This window comes from Chiroxiphia lanceolata, chromosome 7 (genome assembly GCF_009829145.1).
Source record: "Chiroxiphia lanceolata isolate bChiLan1 chromosome 7, bChiLan1.pri, whole genome shotgun sequence".
Classification (NCBI taxonomy): Eukaryota; Metazoa; Chordata; class Aves; order Passeriformes; family Pipridae; genus Chiroxiphia; species Chiroxiphia lanceolata.
Window position 1 is genome coordinate 38,090,959 of NC_045643.1, and position 18,406 is coordinate 38,109,364.

Consider the following 18,406-nt stretch of genomic DNA (forward strand, 5'->3'; position numbering starts at 1 on the left):
CCAGGTTTGGGCAGAAATTGGGGCTGTGAAGCCTGAGCTCCATCCTGGGAATGTAAACCCTGGCAGATCACAAAGAAGGAGAAGCTAAGCTGAGGCAAAATATTTTCCCTCGTGTCTCAACCCCCCCTCACACCCCATAGCAAGAGGTGAAGTTTGCAGGGTGCAGAGAGAGCAGTGCAATAAATCCTACATCCCTCAGGGCCCCACTGCCCTCCTTTGGTCCCCTCCACTCCCTGGTTCTGATTTGCTCCATGGGGAAGAGAAAGGAAGGTGACTCTGCACCTTCAGGTCCAGTTGCTTGGAAAGGGGAGATCTGGGCAGAAATCCTTGGGGTGCTGCTGATGGGCTGGAGAGGGGAACTCAGCAGAGCCAGACCTGGGAAAATCCTAATCCATGCTCAAGATCAGAACTGGGGTGCTGATACACCTGTGTCCATGTGCAATCCATCCAATCCATCCTGGCTCTCCCTGGATGATGGAGGGGAGCTGGACAGCACTGTCAGGAGACACATTTGTCTGGGAACAAATCCGATTGCTGGGGCCATCAGAAAATTTTGACCCTAAAAACCCTCTTTGCCTTGTTCTTGCAGATTATCCCCCTGGCCCTGCCTGAAACCTCTGCCCCAAAACATCCTTGAGCTTGTCCTGTGCCCTGGTCATAAAAATCCCAGACTGGTTGGGGTTGGAAGGGACCTTAAAGCTCATCCCATGGCCGGGGACACCTTCCACTAGACCTGGTTGCTCAAGGACCAGGTCCTTGTGTGGTGTGGGGCAAACTGGGGTGCTCAGACATTAATAGGGTTCCTTAATCCATGTTGTGGGTGCAGCAGTGCCCAGGCTTATAAACCAGCACCATCCCAACCTGCAGCCCCTTGGAAAAGCAAGAACTAGAGCCAGGGGATCCCAAAAATCCCTTAAATACACAGGAAAGAGAAGGGTGGAGGTTTCTCTTCTCCTTCAGTCTTTTATTTTGTGTGCATTTTGACATATTCCTCTCCCTTGATTATATTGGGCTGGTAAATTCTTGTAGGACTGAGAGGGTAATATATGAATTTATCATTAATTAGGGTTTTTAGTATCCCCTTGGCCAGACTGGCAGCTGGGTGTACACTGCCTTTAAAAACTTGAAAACCTCTTAAAAACTGAGCAAAAAAAAGTGCTCAAACCCCAATCCCTGCTTTTTATTAGGAATGTCTCCTGTGAAAATCAAAGAAAGCAATATTGGAAAGAGGAATTCTTCCTGCTGGATCGCTCAGGGAATGCAGAGCTGGGTTTGAGCTGCCCTTAAAAATCCCTTAAAAACTGAGCAAAAAAGGTGCTCAAACCCCAATCCCTGCTTTTTACTAGGAATGTGTCATGTGAAAATCAAAGAAAGCAGTATTGGAAAGAGGAGTTTTTCCTGCTGGATTGCTGGAAGCAGGGCTGGCCAAGCCCTGAGCATCACCCCGCGGCGCAAACCGAAGTGTCCCCACTCTTTGTGCTGTCCCACAGAGGATTAGGGAAACGTGGAATGTGCCATGATGTGCAATTTCCTTTTTAAGTTTCCTTTCTTTATAATCATTCCTATTCCTTGGGTGGACAGTCTCCTAATAGAGATAAAGACCCTTGCAGCTGCTCCGCCCGTCGCCCCCGTGGTTAATAAGCACTTTCTAATAAGCCTGGAAGGGAAGACCCCCGGCTGCAGTCGGGCCCTGTTCTCTCAGATCAGTTTTAATCTGAGCCAGGCTCAGCTGGGCAGGGCTGATAAGCTCTTCTGTCCATGACAAACAGAGCTTTAATCTCCTCTTCCCATTTCTAGTGCCCTCATTACCCAAATTTGTCTCCCGGCGACCCCAAAATGATCCATTCTGGGGGCTGGATCCTTTCTTTTAAGTTTCCTTAAAACCCTCGGTTTGACACCCTCATCTCCCCTGGGATTCACAGCAGGGGGGAGGTCTCCACAGGGGTTTCCCAATAAAGGTCACCAATTCCCTCCCACAGCGTGTTAAACCCTTGCCTTTTTATTGATTTTATTTTCTGGACCCTCGAGTAAATCCTTGGCTGGGTGAGGACCCTCGTGGTCCCTGTGGGATTTAGGAGGGATGCTGCCCGTGGGGGTTCCTCCTGAGGAGGATTAAGGAATTCTGCTGGCTGGAGTTGCTACCTGGGCATGCTCTGGTAACACATCTTCAATCACGAGGACACTTGAGCCCCTGGCTCATTTCTCTGCTGATTTTGGCCAAGTCAGCCTGGTTTTTGCTCTGAAAGAGATGTTTACAGCTCAAAAAGACACAGAAAGCACAATTTTAATGCTAAATTTAAATGCTAAATGGGGTGGACAAGGTTTTTCATTCTTCACCTGGAAGAGGGTGGGTGAGAATCTTAAAGTTCACCCACCTCTCAATGATCACGTTGCCAAACCAGATTTATTTTGCTCTGGAGGAGAAAAGGCTCTCCTGACCCAGAAATTCTAAGTGGGACACTTGTTTATTTTTTCCCAGAAACTGCATTTTTGGAATTCCTGCACATCTTTGGATGGAAAGAGAAAGGAGCTCGGGGGTGCTCTGGCCGGGTTTCGCTCAGGTCCCCTTTGAAGAAGACCCCCCCAAATCACAGGAGAGGGGAGCGGGGTCCTCATGGGGATCCCAAAAAAAGGCCACCCCGAGGAGGTGATGTGGTGGGACCTCCCATGGTGGCAGTTGCTCCCTGTCCAGCCGCGGCGTCTCCGACCACCCCGTCCCAGACGTGTCTCCTGCTGCTGCCGGGACAGAGAGACAATAAAAGCCGTAGCAGTTAATCAATCCTGAATTAATTCGAGCAGGATAAGGATATGGAAACGGCCCTGAACTTCCTAAGAGCCTTGGAAAAATCACTGCTCGCTCCTGGTGTGTTAGGAACGGGAGTGTGAGGAACGCGGGTGTCACGAGTCCGAGCCAAAACTTTACTGAATACAGCACTTTTTCCTTTAATAAACCATCCAAGATGAACCAAGATGAATGAGAAAGAGCCTTTACACAGCCCCAAAAAACCAGCAAGCACAACTCTGGGAAGTGAAGCTCGGCTTCCTTTCTATCAAAGCGGGGCCATTGCTGAATAAATTCACATTAAAATTGTCTTTTTTGGCCTTGATGTTGATTTTGTGAGCGATGCAAACAGTTATTTCCACTTTGGAGGCAGAATTTAATCTGAACAATAAACAGGCACAATTCATCAGCCTTAAACACCTCAGAGGGCAGGAGGAGATGAAGACAGAGCGGATCTGGCACCGGGAAAGACATTTCCCCTCCACTTCCAACAAGGTTTAACTCTGACCCGGGATCATCCTGTTGGGAGCTCTGGCATTTGCTTTTCCAGAGAGGAAAACCATCACTGTTCTCTGGCTAAGTCACAGACAGGAGAGAATTTTTTTTTTTAAATAAAATGCCAAATTGCAACTGTAATAATATCTTGGTGTGCCCCCAAATCCATCCCAAACAATGCCATAAATAGGCATTTTTTTACTCATTTTGCTCATTCCTGCTACAGGGAGAAATAATTTGCGTTTATATGTTTCTGGCATTTGCAGGGGAAAAAAAAACCGTAAGAGAATTGTATAAGATAAAGAGATTTTTTTAAAATTGGATTTTAAGACTTAATGGAAAGAAATAAGCTGGAAATTTAATAAAAAGATGCTGATGTGCTCATGTGAAATGTCAGCCTGTGGAGTTCCATGTTAATTGTCCTTCAGAGCAAATAATGTTGTGTTTTCACCGGAAATTCCCAAGTGGCCATGAAGGATTCCCACCCTCCTGGAGCTCACATGGCCAGGAGAAACATAACATTCAGAGAATCATGGAATCATGGAATGGTTTGAGTTGGAAAAGACCTTAAAGACCATCTAATTCCAAATCCCTGCCATGGGCAGGGACACCTTCCACTAGCCCAGGTTGCTCCAAGCCCCTTCCAACCCGGCCTTGGACACTTCCAGGGATCCAGGGGCAGCCACAGCTTCTTTGGGAATTCCATTCAGCCCCTCCCCACCCTCCCAGCCAGGAATGTCTTCCCAATATCCCATCTAACCCTGCCATTCCCTGTGTCCTGTCCCTCCATGCCTTGTCCCCAGTCCCTCTCCAGCTCTCCTGGAGCCCCTTTAGGCCCTGCAAGGGGCTCTCAGCTCTCCCTGGAGCCTTCTCTTCTCCAGCTGAACACCTCCAGCTCATCTGCACAGGAGAAAATATATGAAAAAACATTTAGGTAGGTGAAATAAACAATTTAAAATCAAAAAGAAGACTTTAAATTAGACTTTTGTGCAGGTGGGAGCCTTGGCACGGGGGGTGAAGGTGCACCAGGCACAGGAGGGGCTGCACCATCTCTGGTGCTCTGCCTTGGAGGGTGGGAAATGGCTCCCTGAAAGCCCTTTCCAAATGGAAAAGCACCTTTGGGAAGGGTGCTGAGCAACAGGAACCTACCCCTGGAACTCTCAGGTTGGTTCCCACCACCATGTGCAACCCGGATGATTCTTCTCCTCACGGACTGCAGGGACAGTTCCTGCACATCCTCGGCCTCCAGCTTGGAATAACCCCACCAGCACGACATTTTGGACAAAGGCTAAGTAAAAATGACTGTGTTGACAACTCCTGTGGGAAGAAAACAGATATTAGGCTGATATTTTCCCAAGAGACACCTTTGCTTTCCACGAAGCCACGTGTTTTTGAAGAACCCTCCGCGCACAGACCTTGCCCTGCTCACCTCTGAATGGAGGCAAAGCCTTCACCGAGAGGGTATCCTTCACCAGCAGGGCATCCACCTCTGTTTGGATTTAATTTCTGAGGAATAAGGGGGTGTGACACTCCCAAATCAATAATAAATAGAGCCGTGTGTGTCACTGCGTGTCATCGTTCCCGAACTGACCAACGGGGCTCGGGCTTTTCGCGGCTCTTCTTTGCTTTGTCTCAGTCAGCTGAGCCTCCCCAAGGCCCAAATTAACGCGATCTGATCTGATGAAGGCTTGTTCGGCGGCACAAAGGCTCCCATTCAGAGAGTTTCAAGGAAACAATCCAAGGAAATGTTCCTTTCAAACGTCTCCTCTGCGAGCGCATTCAGGCAGCTCCTGGAACTCCCAACACTCATTTAATCCCGTGTTTGTTTGGGAAGATTTATCTATTCATGCGAACCCGATAAAGGGAGATGCTCCAGGGCTGGTGAGGTTATCGGCACCTCGCCTACAACCTGTTCCAATTAGAAATTGTATCCTTAAAATCCTTTTGTCCTGGTGTGTTCTCATGCAGTTCTCGGTCCTTAACGAGACGACGACAGTTCTTCGCTCGCAATTAAAGATTTTTGTCCTTGAGAAGAGGGGCTGGGAGCACAGGAATTGAAAGGAGGGAGAAATAAAGCTCTTCGCTCAGGCTTTCATGGCCTGGGTGGCATCTCAACATCTCCATATCAATCCCTCCTGCTCTGCCAGCTGAGGAATATTTTTGCATTCTTCAGGCTCCCGGACTCCTCTCTAAAAACAAGACATCTCTGGAGATCTGTTTGCTCGGGCTCAAGGTCGTGTGTAAACCAGAAAAAATGGAAATAATCCTCCTCTTTGGGAAGTCTTTTGAATAAATGATTCAATCTGTTTCCTGACCAAGTGCTTTGAAGACTCCAATTTGTGGTGATTTAACAGCACTTGAGAGGAGAAGCCCAATAAAAAGCTCATTCAAGGTGGAAATCACAGCAGCTCCTGCAGATGCATATTTCAAACATCAGAATGGAATAAAATGATAGAGAGGAGTAGCAAGAAATAGAAAACAAACACTTCCATTTGAAGGCAAAAAATAGAATAAAAACATTTTACGGAAATAATACAATTCTGCTTAACAAAACCAAGAATTGCTTTTATTTCTCTGCTGGTTTTGGATCCGTAAACCAAGAGCCACCACGGTTCTGCTCAGCAGTGGTGTAAATATCCCCCCAAATTCTCTCCAAGGTAATGAACAGGTTGAAACAAATCGGGCAAAAATAATTCCAGCCTTCCTGCTGGGATAACGTGCCCTGATAACACCCCTGCAATTCCCCCCCGGGAGAAATTCCCGCGGGAGAAAACTGAATTTATCCCTGGTGGGGGTTCCCCAGAGGAGCCAGGCTGTGGGTTTGGGGCAAGAAACTGGGTTTTTTCGCATCATATCCCTCCCCTGAATTCCAATGAAAGTCCCAGCTGGTGATGGTTAAATCTTGGAAAAGCTGATGCCAAAATGATAAGGATTTATCCAAGCATAGCAAAGGTTCCTATATTTCCAATCAGGAGCTGCCACACCGCAGGAATTCCCAAATTTGCAAAGCAAAGCTCCAACACGGGCGTGGCTGTGGAGGGGGAATTCCCAGCATCCCATTTTTGTGAGCTTAAAAAAAAATGCCCTGGGGGATTGGGCAGTCCCATAATAGCCAGGGGGATGTGGTGGAGCTCAGGAGTTTTTTTTTTTTGCAAGGAGGATTTTGTGTCTGTCACCTCTTCCAACTCCATGAGCTCTCCAGGGTTCCCAAAATCTGTGTCTTCAGCTGTGCTCAGTTAAACAGCACAGCCTGCTCAGCCTCCCGTTTCACCCCTGAAATTCAAATTAAACACGGTGCTCTCCAGCTTAATTGGTGTTAAACCTGACTCACGGTGTATTTAAAGACGGTTTGTCAGCAAAACACGTGCCATTTTACTTTATTTTATTTTATTACACTTTATTTTCAATGACCCTTATAAACACATTAATTGTGAGTTACATTTCCTGAACTGATTTCTGGTGGTTGTCCCTGGCCAGAGGTGAGCTATCCTGGAAAAGTTGAGCAAAAGGTCACTGCCAGGTTATTTGGGGTGGAAAAAACCCATCCTAATGCTTCATTTTACTGACAGGCAACAAGAGGGCTTTGAGAAATACACTCCAATAATTCAGCTAATCCAGCTGGTGCTGGCACACCGATATCTTCACAGAAGGTTTTGCAGGCACAAAATTCCGCATCAAACTTGCATAAACACATTTGAAATTACCTCAGATAAGGGTCACAGGTATTTGACAACTCTTATTAAGCATTCCAGCTCCTTCTCCCTGTTTTCCTCCTGAGATAACCGTGAAAAACCAGCATCTCACTGTCTGAGTCACCGCTGACTCACAGATAAAACTTGTTTTTTTGGATAAGCCGAGCTCAGTCTGTGGCACTGGGAGACACCTCAGAGCACCTGCCTGCCCCAAGAGAAATTAAACTTCTTGGCATGAAGCTGCTGCCAATCCATTTAAGGAGCTGCCAGGGTATCAGCCCCACTTTGCATCTGCTTATCCTCTCACCCAACGCTCTCCAGTGACGTGTTTGGGTTTAACAGTCACCAGTTTTTGGGGTGAAAGATGTTTTCTCCTCTTTTTTTTTTTTTTAAAGCTACAAAGTTTCCTTGCCACAAAGACACCTAAGGAATGCTGTGCCTCTCTGAGGAGGGACATTCCCTCCAGGATGGGCTGAGGGTTGGACTGGATGGTCCTTGTGGGTCCCTTCCAACGCAGCAGATTCTGGGATTCTGTGACTTTGGGATCTGTCAATCCCTGCCAGCCACGTCACCAGCAGGATCTGGAGGAGGAGAACACAATCAGGCTGGTTTTGTGAGGGAAAATAGTGGGATGGAAGGCCCTCCAAGGAGCAGAAAAGCGAAGGCAGGGGCAGAAACTGGCCAGAGCTCCCTCCATCCCAGGTGATGTTCAGAGGGAGAACACCTTCATATTCAGAGGGGGAACACCTTCATATTCAGAGGGATAACACCTTCATATTCAGAGGAAGAACACCTTCATATTCAGAGGGAGAATATCTTCATATTCAGAGGGATAACGTCTTCATATTCAGAGGGAGAACACCTTCATTTTTGCAAGCACTTGGCTGGAACATCACTGAGTGTCTGCTGAGGGCTCAGCTCAGAACAATCTACCCTGTAAACAAAAAAGTCCAAGAAATAATTTTTAAAATTATACCTAAAAGTTACTATTTTGTTGATTTCCTAATCTAGGTGTCCAACCTGCAGTGAGAGAGGGGAGAAGGGCTGCTTATCCCTGCTGGGAAAAGCAGAAAGTCTGGAAGATTTCATGAGACTGGATCAAATCTAAGCTTCAGCCCCCTCTGGATTGATTTTTGTTAGGGTGGAATTATTTTTTATTGCGAGCTTTCCCCCAGTGCACCTTGTGTTGCATCTCTTCACCCCAGGCTATTTTCTTCCTTTTTTTTTTTTTTTATGTATTTTTTATTTTCCCACTTTATTATTCCCTCTGTGAGTTGCTCAAGGCCAAATCTCCCTTGGCAGTGAACAGACCCTCAAAGGTGCTGGAGATTCCCAGCTGGAGCATCATTCCCTTCCTCTGACTCTGGCTCTCAGGCTCTGCAGAAGACCCTTGAACACTCTGGACTGTGAATTATGGTGGGACAAGGTGGTTTGGTGGAGGAAACCTCTGCCTGACTTTCACTGGAGCTCATCCCAAAATTCCCAGGTGTCTCCAGCCAGCAATGTTCCTGTTATGGGATTAAGCAAATTCTCTTCCTGTCAGAGGATCTTCTAATTTAAGGGTTATTTGTGAACATTGATGGAGCTGGGAAGTAGAAGAGACCAAGAATGAAGGGCTGGTAATGTCTGATATCCAGCTCTGGGGGGTTTTGGACACTGAGGATTGGTTGTAAGGATGGTCCAAAGGACCAGTGGGAACACAAGGATGTGCATGGAGACACCATCATGCCCAGAAAAAAGCTGGAAAGAAAACATATGGAAGAGCTGCCCAAGAAATGGGATTTTCCTTTTTTTAATCTCATTTATCAGCGTTTGAACATTCCGGGTTAGGAACTGCTGTCTCTAACAGAAACCTCCCAAAAGCTTTGGATAATCTGGTCTCCAGTGCCCTCAGGAGGGTTCAAGGCTGGGTTTGCTCCTGTGGCCCCAGCAAAACACATCCTGGGACGTTCTGGGGTGGCCACAGGCACAGCAGGATGGCAGGGGGATGATTCAGGGATTGATTTTTCCCTGCAAACAGCCAAAGTTCAGGGTGAGTCACACAAAGCTCCTCCCAGGCCGTGCAGGAGCAGAGCTCTGCCCTTTGCACATGGACAACCAGACTGGGAAAGAGCAAATCCCTGGAGCTTTATCCACTAGAGCATCAGTTCACAGCCAGAGGGTTTTTTCTCTCGCAGCAATGATGAAATCTTGGATTGCATTGTCTTTTTACACAAGGCTGTCACACACTTTCCTAGAAGGAGAGCTTTTAAAAAGAGGAGAAAATGAGAGTTTTCCTCCAAGGGGTGAAAGTCAAGACCTGAGGGGTCACCCAGTAGTCCTCTAGCCTGAGAAAGTGCAGGATTTCTCCCTGTGATGTTTCCAGCAAGGTTTTGTCTAGTCTAGTTTTCAGAGTCTCAAGTGGGGAGGATTTACTCGAGCTCTGGCATCGCTCACTCGCCTCTCTGGGTAATGTTGAGGCTTCCCTGCCAACAAGGGCTTTAATCTCCATCTCTGGGAGGGATTATTATATTTAGGCAGGAGTGAAATAAAGAAAGAAGACAAATAATCCACAGTGAAAGGAAAATAAGAGCTCGCCAAGCTCTGCTCGCTGCGAGTGAAACGGATCCCAGCGGGAATTGGTGGTGGTGGGAATCACAGGAGGGTTGTGGCTCCCTGGGATCCTTCTGCCTGGGGGGATCCTGTATTTTCCCATGGGCAGATAGTGAGAGGACAAGGGGGAATAGTTTTTAAGTAAAAGAGGAGGAATTTAGAATAGATTTTAGGAAGGAATTCCTGGCTGGGAGGGTGGGGAGGCCCTGGCCCAGGTTCCCCAGAGAAGCTGTGGCTGCCCCTGGATCCCTGGAAGTGTCCAAGGCCAGGCTGGATGAGTCTTGGAGCAACCTGGGCTAGTGGAAGGTGTCCCTGCCCAGGGCAGGGGGTGGGACTGGATGGACTTTAACGTCCTTTCCAACCCAAACCATTGTGTGATCCATGATTTTGTGTGATGTCCCTGTGGGAGGGGTTTGAACAGGACATTCCCAGGACCAGCCTTGGGGAAGGTGGGATCGGCTCCACTGGATGATATCACCCATGGAAAAGAAAAACTCCAAAGGAAGATGATTATAATTGTCTACTTTATTCTAATTCTACTTTTTCTTTCTGCTGCAATGATGGATTCCTGTGGGAGAGCAGGGAATGGGCACCTGGCACTGTCCTGCACCCCTTCCCTGCTCCTGAACCTGTCATTCCTAGGTCTGAAACAGAGCAAACATCAGCACAGCCCGGTCCCACCAAACCCATAACCCTCTGCCCCACTCAAGGTGAACACGATCCCTCTGTTTATTTGTTTGCTTTTACAATTAAATTAAAATATCCCAGGCAATTATTGCCTCGGAACGGCTTTGCAAACACCTTTTCCTGGTGGATAAAATGCCACCGAGGTCACCAGATTGAAGGCAAAGCCCTGTCTTTGACTCTGCCCTTGCTGGAAGATTCCTGTTTCATTAGCACAGTGTTAATGAGGCTGGGTTTGAAAGCAGGTGTTAAGTGCAATCAGAGCAGCTTTATTAGGCTACAAATTGCGGTGGAGCTGACAAAGGGTCTGTGCTCAGTTAACCTTTGCCTGCGTGCATGACTTGGCTGATTAAACAGCCATTGATAATGACCTTCAGCCCCGGAGCTTCTAAAGGTGAGGCCACACAGACTGAATGCAAATCTGCAGAGGCTCATCACCTTTTTCAATTTAGGAACCCAGACAACCGTTTGAAAATTAAGCTCCAGCCACCAGCTCGTTTACTGGTGCTAAACTGGGATTTTGAATGCGGGCTGAGGGAGGGGTGGGAACGTGGCTGTGTTTAACAGAGATGAATATTGAGGATTCAAGGGTGCCAACGTTTGAAATGATGGGTGGTGGATTTATGGACGCTTTGTGTGTCTATAAAAACGAAGATAAAGGATGAGGGAACGGCCTCAGGTTGGAGCAGGGGAGTTTTAATTTGGATATGAGGGGTAATTTCTTCACAGAAAAGGTTGTAAAGCCCTGGTACAGGTTTCCCAAAGCAGTGGTGGAGTCCCCACCCCTGGAGGGATTTAAAAGCCCTGTGGATGAGACACCTGGGGACGTGGGTCAGTGGTGGCCTTGGCAGTGCTGGGGGAACGGTTGGACTTGATGGTCTTGGAGGGCTTTTCCGACCTAAACCATTCCATGATTTTAAAATACAACTAAAATCTGATTTATCCCAGGGTTTCCCATACCAGCCACGGATGCACTCACTGGCATGGCGAGCTCTGGAAACCTGGGGGGTGGATGAGACCAGGGTGGCTCTTGCCTGGTCACCACAGCCAGACCTTCACCAGCACCTCATCATCATCCTCATCCCCCCCACCCCCCACCTAGTGTCTGCCTCCCTGGAGGGATCCTCTCCTGAAGGATGGTGGCTGGATTTTGCTCCAGTCGAAGGAGATAAAGATCCAGTTGCACTTTTCTAGCTGGCATGGGAACAGCAAGGGGTGGCATCCTGGAAGGTGTGTTTTCCCTGCCCGTGCCAGCGCTCTCCGGAAGCACAGGCAGGAAAAGGTCTTTTTCCAAAGAAACACTTTTAAAAATCCCCATGTTGCTTCCTGAAACATCCAGGCCTGTTGGGAGTGTGTCCATGGGGATGCACCAGGCATTTGGAGGGTCCCTGGGGGAGCCAAGCTGTCCCTGTGCCCACCCCACACCGGCTGTGCCACCTCGTGTCCGCAAACCACCCCGTTCTGGGGCACACAAACCTCACCTTCATCCTTGCTGATGTGCTCCAGCTTTGGAGCATCCCCCAGTTTTTGCATCCACTGTGTTTTTTCCCTCAGGGATGGCTCTTCCAGGCTGTAGGGAGGCAGCAGGGACAATGCCCTGGAGCAGCCCCTGCTCACCCAGCTGCCATGGGCGAATCCCCGCTGGCAGCACTGCCAAGCTCCTTTTGCTCCAACAGCAACAGCAGGACATCACAAGTTGGGTGGTTTTTTTTTCTAGCAAAGCTTCTTTTTTTCCCCTCTTTTCCCCCCTCCCAGGCCAGCTGCTGCCCATTCATCAGGAGCTGTGACTCCCATGTAGTGGATGAGGATGATGGATGAGCCTTGGCTGTGATCCCCCGGTGTCACCCCAGCCTGTGTGATGCTTGTTGGAAGGGGATTGGAGCAGCCTGGTCTGGTGGAAGGTGTCCCTGCCCATGGCAGAAGGTTGGACTAAATGACCTTTAAAGGTCCCTTCCAACCCAAACCCTTCTGTGACTCTCTGATCCTCTGTGAGGTGATTAAAGGCGGGTGTTTGCCACAGTCCCAGCAGGAAGGAAGAGGCAAAGCCATGGCAAAGCACCTGCTGGCCCTTTTCCCCGGGCCAGAGTGGACCTTTTCATGCATTTCTCTCCCAGATCCAGGCTCTTGGCTTGCTTTTAGGCTGCAGAGCCAGGCCAAGCTCTAACTCAGCTCCACACTCATCCCCCCTGCTTGGCCAAAGCCCTCTGCAAAGCTGATCCCTCACAGCCAAAACGTCTCTCTCCTCTCTAATCCTGGCACACAAGATTATCTGGGAATAAAGGGCTGTAATGAAAGAGGAGAAAAGCGGAGTTCACTCCTGGAAATGTCGATTGTGTCTGGCTGAAAGGCTGTTCAGGGCTGGGTGACACTCCGGTCACACAACATGAGGAGGCTGATTTATCCCAGTTTCCCGCAGCAGCAGGGAAGGGAGGGAAGCTCCTGTGGGCTCCTGCAGGAGCAGGCAGGGAAAAGCATCATCCAGCACCACTAATGAAGGAGTTAGGAGTAAATTAAGTCTGGAGGCTGAAAGCCACGGGGCTTTTTTCCCCTCGCTGCATTGTCTGTTTGCATCCCTGAAGGCTTGGAATGAGACTCTGGGAGGGTGGTGGGAGCAGAGATCCAGCTCCTCTGCTGATTTATAACCAGATTGTGGCTGGCAAAGAGATGTTTAAGGAAGTGCTTTTATATATGGAGGGTCTGGTATTCCCAAAGACACGCAGGGGCTGCTGCAGGGACACGGCCACACACAGGGCTGGGGGTGGTAGAGACAACCAGGCTGACCCCAGAAATGTTGATTTTTTATGGGCTATGAGTAAACACAGAGATGAATATGATCTACTCCTCCTTTACAACTCTGCTGAGACCCACACACATCCCTGTGAAATACAGCCCACCATTAAATCCAGAGTGTTGGAGCAGCTCTTTCCCACCTCTGCTTGGGAAAAGAAACCAAAAAGTTGGCTGCAGGTCCCGTGCAAAGGGAAACACGCAGTGCCAGGCACAGCAGCATAAATCAGGCTTTAATTTCAGCTGTGTTATTCCTTCATTAGTTCATTTATTAGCTCATTGATTGAACCATGTCACTCCTCGCCCTCCCAGAATATAAATGGGGATCTCTGTTAAGACAACTGTGCTCCCCAGCTTAGCTCTGGGCTGATGTGGACACCACCTCTTGCAGCAGGGAGGAAAATGGCTTTTCCCTGCTTTAGTGCTAAGGAAAAAAACAAGGATTAATTAATTTTGGAGCTTCCAGAGCCAGATGCACCACAGCCCTTCCCCTGCCTGACATCTGCCCATTAAACTTTGCTGCAGAGATTCAGATCTGCAAATGTAATTACACTGCTCAGTTCTAATTTGAAACTCTCATTTAACAACTGACTTAGCAGCATCCAAACAGTTTAAGTCCCATGGTTAATGCATGAAGATACACGGCTCCAAAATCAACTCAAACCCCTCAGAGACACCCCTGCTGCCTTGGAAATATTCCTGCAGCAAGTGTGGAGTGAGGGGATGCTGGTCCAGAGGCTGAGCCTGGCTTAGAGCTGCTTTTCCCAGGGAAGGGTCCAGCCTGGGGGCCGTGGGGTTTGACCACCACGGCCCTGCTTTGGGACTCCTGGAGATCCATTTTTGGGAAGATGTCAGGACATGAGGGATTATAAAATCAGGGAGATGTGTTTCTCCCATCAAACAGGTTTATTGTGAGTCACCCCCAGCAATGACCTCATCCTGTTTGACGGCAAACACTGGCCTTTGATCCCAGAGATCTGGGTCGGGTCGGGAATAGCTGGCTCTGGAACACACTGCTGGAAACCTCTGAAGTGAGAGACACCTTTAAAAACCCTCCTTACCTTCTGTATCACAGGGACCAAAAGGAATTGGCTCAGTGCTATTCCCAAGGCTCGTTGAGGCAGCAACAGAGAATTCCAGAATCCAAGATTGGGTTGGGTTGGAAGGGACCTCAAAGCTCCTCTTTTTCCACCCTCTGCCAAGGGCAGGGATACCCTCCACTGCACCAGTTGGACCCAACCCCCCTGGCATTTATTTCCTATTCATACATCCGCCTATTTCAATGTATTTTGCTGGTTTAATTAATTTTCCTATTACAATCCATTCTCCTATTTCCATTTTTCCGATTTAATGCATTCTCCTGTTTCAGAACATACTCCTCTCTCAGTGCATTCTCCTGCTGTAACACATGCCTTGCCCTCCAGCTCCATCCCTACACTTTCCTCCACCTCCAGGCATCCAGAGAGCCTTTCCCTCTTTCCTCCACCTCCAGGCATCCAGCAGCAGCATCTCCAGCTGTTTTGTGTGCTGGGGTGTGTCCAGGAAAAGGCAACAGAGCTGGGGAAGGGTCTGGAGCACAAGGAGAGACTGAGGGAGCAACTCATATATTTATTTTTAAAAAGGGATATTATATCTATATGTGATAGATATATATGTGTGTATATACACATAGAATACAATATATAGGTGTATAGAGAGAGAAAATGCAAGATATCTATCCCAGGAAGGCTCTTCAGCATCCCAGGAAGGTGCTGCAGCATCCTGGGAAGACATTGTAACATCCTGGAAAGGTGTTGCAGCATCCCAGGAAGGTGTTGCAGCATCCCAGAAAAGTGACACTCCTGGAACTTACAGCCCTGAAACCCAGCAGATGAGAGCAAGGGAAAGAAATCCCCCACACTCTGGTGCACCACAAAAGGAATGGAACATAAATCCAAGGAATTCCCACTTTAAACAACTTATTTCTGGGCTGAAGTCTCCCAGCACAGCGAGGGCCACAAAATTTAACCGGGATACAAGAGAGGCTTCCCCTCTTTCCTCCACTTCCAGGCACCCAGAGAGGCTTTCCCTGGAACTTTTGCTGCCCCGAGCACCCAGGCCAAGCAGCGCCATCCTGCCTTTTCCTAAATCCATCCCGGTGCGGGGACCACCCGCTTCCCACCTCCGCTCCCCGCGGAGCCGGAGCCGCCCGTGCCGGCGGCGGGTGTTTAATCTCCGGGAGATGAGTCACGGGGCAATGCCAGCCTCATCTGCCGGGAATGTTAAACAGAGGCTTTTTTAAAAGGGAATGGGAGAAAGCAACCATCTGTCTGCAGGGAAACGTGCTGTTTTCCCCTCTTTCTGCCGGAGAAGGGACAGAGGGAGGGAGGCAGAGCCGTGCCAGGCACTGGGTCTCACCCACCGAGTTTTGCCACCAAAGCCACTCCAGCCCCGGCTCTCTGTGCGCTCGTGGCAGGGGTTGTCATGACAATAGACCCCTGATAGAAAAATCTTTGGGAATTTAATGGGGATTAAAGCTCCATGGGTCCACAGAAGCGCGCCAAGATGTGCAGTGGGACTCACTGGCACCTGCCCACGGGCTGCTCTTCCCGAGGCTCAATCCCAAGGCTGTCTGGGGTGGGTTTGTGTATCCCCCCATCCCAGGGCCATGTTCGGACTTGCCACTGGATTAGGGGGATGGTTTGCTGTCCCTTTAGCAGGAGGAAGGGCGAAGCCACGCTCTCCCCATGCTCCATTTTAGGTTTAAAGCCGGATCTTGCTTTTCCTTTCTGCTCCTACAGCAGAAATGTGAAAGGGAAAAGAGTAGCTGGAAAATCACAAATGATTAATTGGGGAACATCCATTGCACGGAATCAGCTTTTATCTTTTTGCTTGAATCAGGGCCTGAGGAAAAGGCCCATCTCAGCAGCTCCTAAAAACAGATTACAGAGAGTGGGGGAACTGGCTCTGATTTATCTCAGTGCTCCCTCAGCCCATCCCACATCCCAAACCATCACACGGCTCCAGCTCTGCTCCCACCCCTGCTTGAAGGGACCTGCCCAACCTGCCCTTCAGATCTTTGTCTCAGGCACAGCTGCCCTGACTCTTGATGCTACAAAGCCACAAGGAAAATACCCAGAGCTGTAAATAAGTAATAAACAAAAGGAATCCTTAGGACCTCTGTAAAATGGTTGGGAAAACCAAATCCCTCCTTTTCCCGGTGCTGGTGGCACTGAGCCAGGGCCAGGGGTGCAACAGGGAGCTGGAGAAAGGCACAGGCCACTCTGGGAGAGACAGTGAGGGGGAAGGAGCTCCTTTTGCAAAGGCTGTTAAAATTCCCAACACACGTGAGGGACAGACTGAAGGGCTGAGTTTATTCCAAAGGCTCCCTCATGCCTGATATACATTCAGGGCTGGCACTGGGGAGGCTTTCAAGTTAACACAGAGCCAGGGAGTTCTGGATAAAGGTAAATATTGCCATCTGCTTTTCCTCAGGGTGGTCATTTGGGACACTGTTATCCCACCTCACCCCCAGCACCCCAAGCACCCCCTGGCACAGGGGGATCACACCGGCTTTGCTCCAAAATGCAACTGGGAAAAGCTGTTTTCCAACAAATTGCATCAAAAAAGCTCTTCAGGATCACAGGGTTGGGAGGGACCTTAAAGGTCGTCCCATTCCACCCCACTGCCATGGGCAGGGACACCTTCCACTATCCCAGGGTGCTCCAAGCCCTCACAGAGGCCTTGAAGGAGATGCCTGTGGAAGGGTGGGAGGGAGCAGGTCTCCTGGACAGGACAAATTTTGGGGAAAAAAATTCTCTCTGCAAGGTGCTGATGCAAATTCAGAGCCTCTGCTCAGAGGGAAAAGGTCTGGAAAAAAAAACACGTTCAGTTTTTAAGGTTGATCTTTTGGGGGGGCTTCACTATTTGTTTTTCTTTTCTTTTGCTCTTAATTTCTCACTGGAAAAATGGGGAGTTCTGTGATCTAATTCCTTCCAGAACCTCGTGTCCTGAATGACTGTGAGCTCCTGCCCCTCAGGAATTCAGCCAGGGGCTCCATGACCACTCTCCAACTTCTGTGGGAGCACAACAATGAAATGGAGAGGGCGCTTAAAACCGTGAAAAGCTTCCAAAGGATCCTGCGGCTCTTCCCATCTGTGCCCGAGCAGCAAGGGCTGGCCTTTCATCTCCCTGCTTCCGAAATTTTAGGAGAATTAAGGGACTCCCTGCCTCTGGAAGCCTCTGCTCAAGTGCTCACAGAGCTGCTGTGGGGCTGGTAGGATAATCAGGAGATGGGTGGACACTCCAGGGTGGTCTGCCTGGAAATTCCCCCCCACTCCATGGCTTTCCCATCCCTCCAACTTGGAAAAAAACCAAGCGGCTCTGGGGGAATCATCCCGGTGTTTTGACAGACCTGAGTTATACCCCAGTTAAACCCTCGTGGCCCTCGCTGTGCTGGGAGACTTCAGCCCAGAAATAAGTTGTCAAAGTGGGAACTCCTTGGATTTATGCTCCACTCCTTTCGTGGAGCACCAGAGTGTGGGGGATTTCTTTCCCCTGCTCCCATCTGCTGGGTTTCGGGGATGTAAATTCCAGGAGTGTCGCTTTTCTGGGATGCTGCAGCACCTTCCCAGGATGTTACAGTGTCTTCCTGGCACCTTCCTGCAGCATCTTCCTGGGATGAGCCTTCCTGGGATAGATATCTTGTATTTTCTCTCTCTATACACCTATATATTGTATTTTATGTGTATATACACACATATATCTATCACATATAGATATAATATCCCTTTTTAAAATAAATATATAAATGGCTCCCTCAGTCACTCCTTGTGCTCCAGACCCTTTCCCAGTTCTGTTGCCTTTCCTGGACATGCTCCAGCACACAAAACAGCTGGAGACACTGCTGCTGGGCATCAGGGAGGGGCAGCAGAATAGACCCCTGTGCCCCACTGAACCCGAGCTGTGAGAGACAAACCCAGAATTATGATTAAAACTGGATATATCCTGCAAATATAAACTGCTCAAATGATCCCTACAAAGCTATTCTGAGATTTTTCTCTTCCATTTCTGCCATGAAATATATACTTTGGGGAAAAAAATAAAAGAAAAAAAAGTAGAAAAAGTGACTTTTAATATCCCCGAGTGCTGGAAACGTGAACATCTTGAAAATGCCTTGAAAAGACTGGAAGGGATCCAGTCCTGGAGCACAAAATCTCACGCTCCAGCCTCCAGCAAGGGTTTCAGAGCCGTAGTCATGGTGAAGAGTTTGCAAAACCAAAATATATTGGGGGGGGAAAAAAAAACCAGAAGGAAAAAGATGGGAAAAGGGGATTAAGGGCAGCCTGGATGGGAATCGTGGGAGGCTGCCGTGGAAATCTGGCAGTGGGGAGGA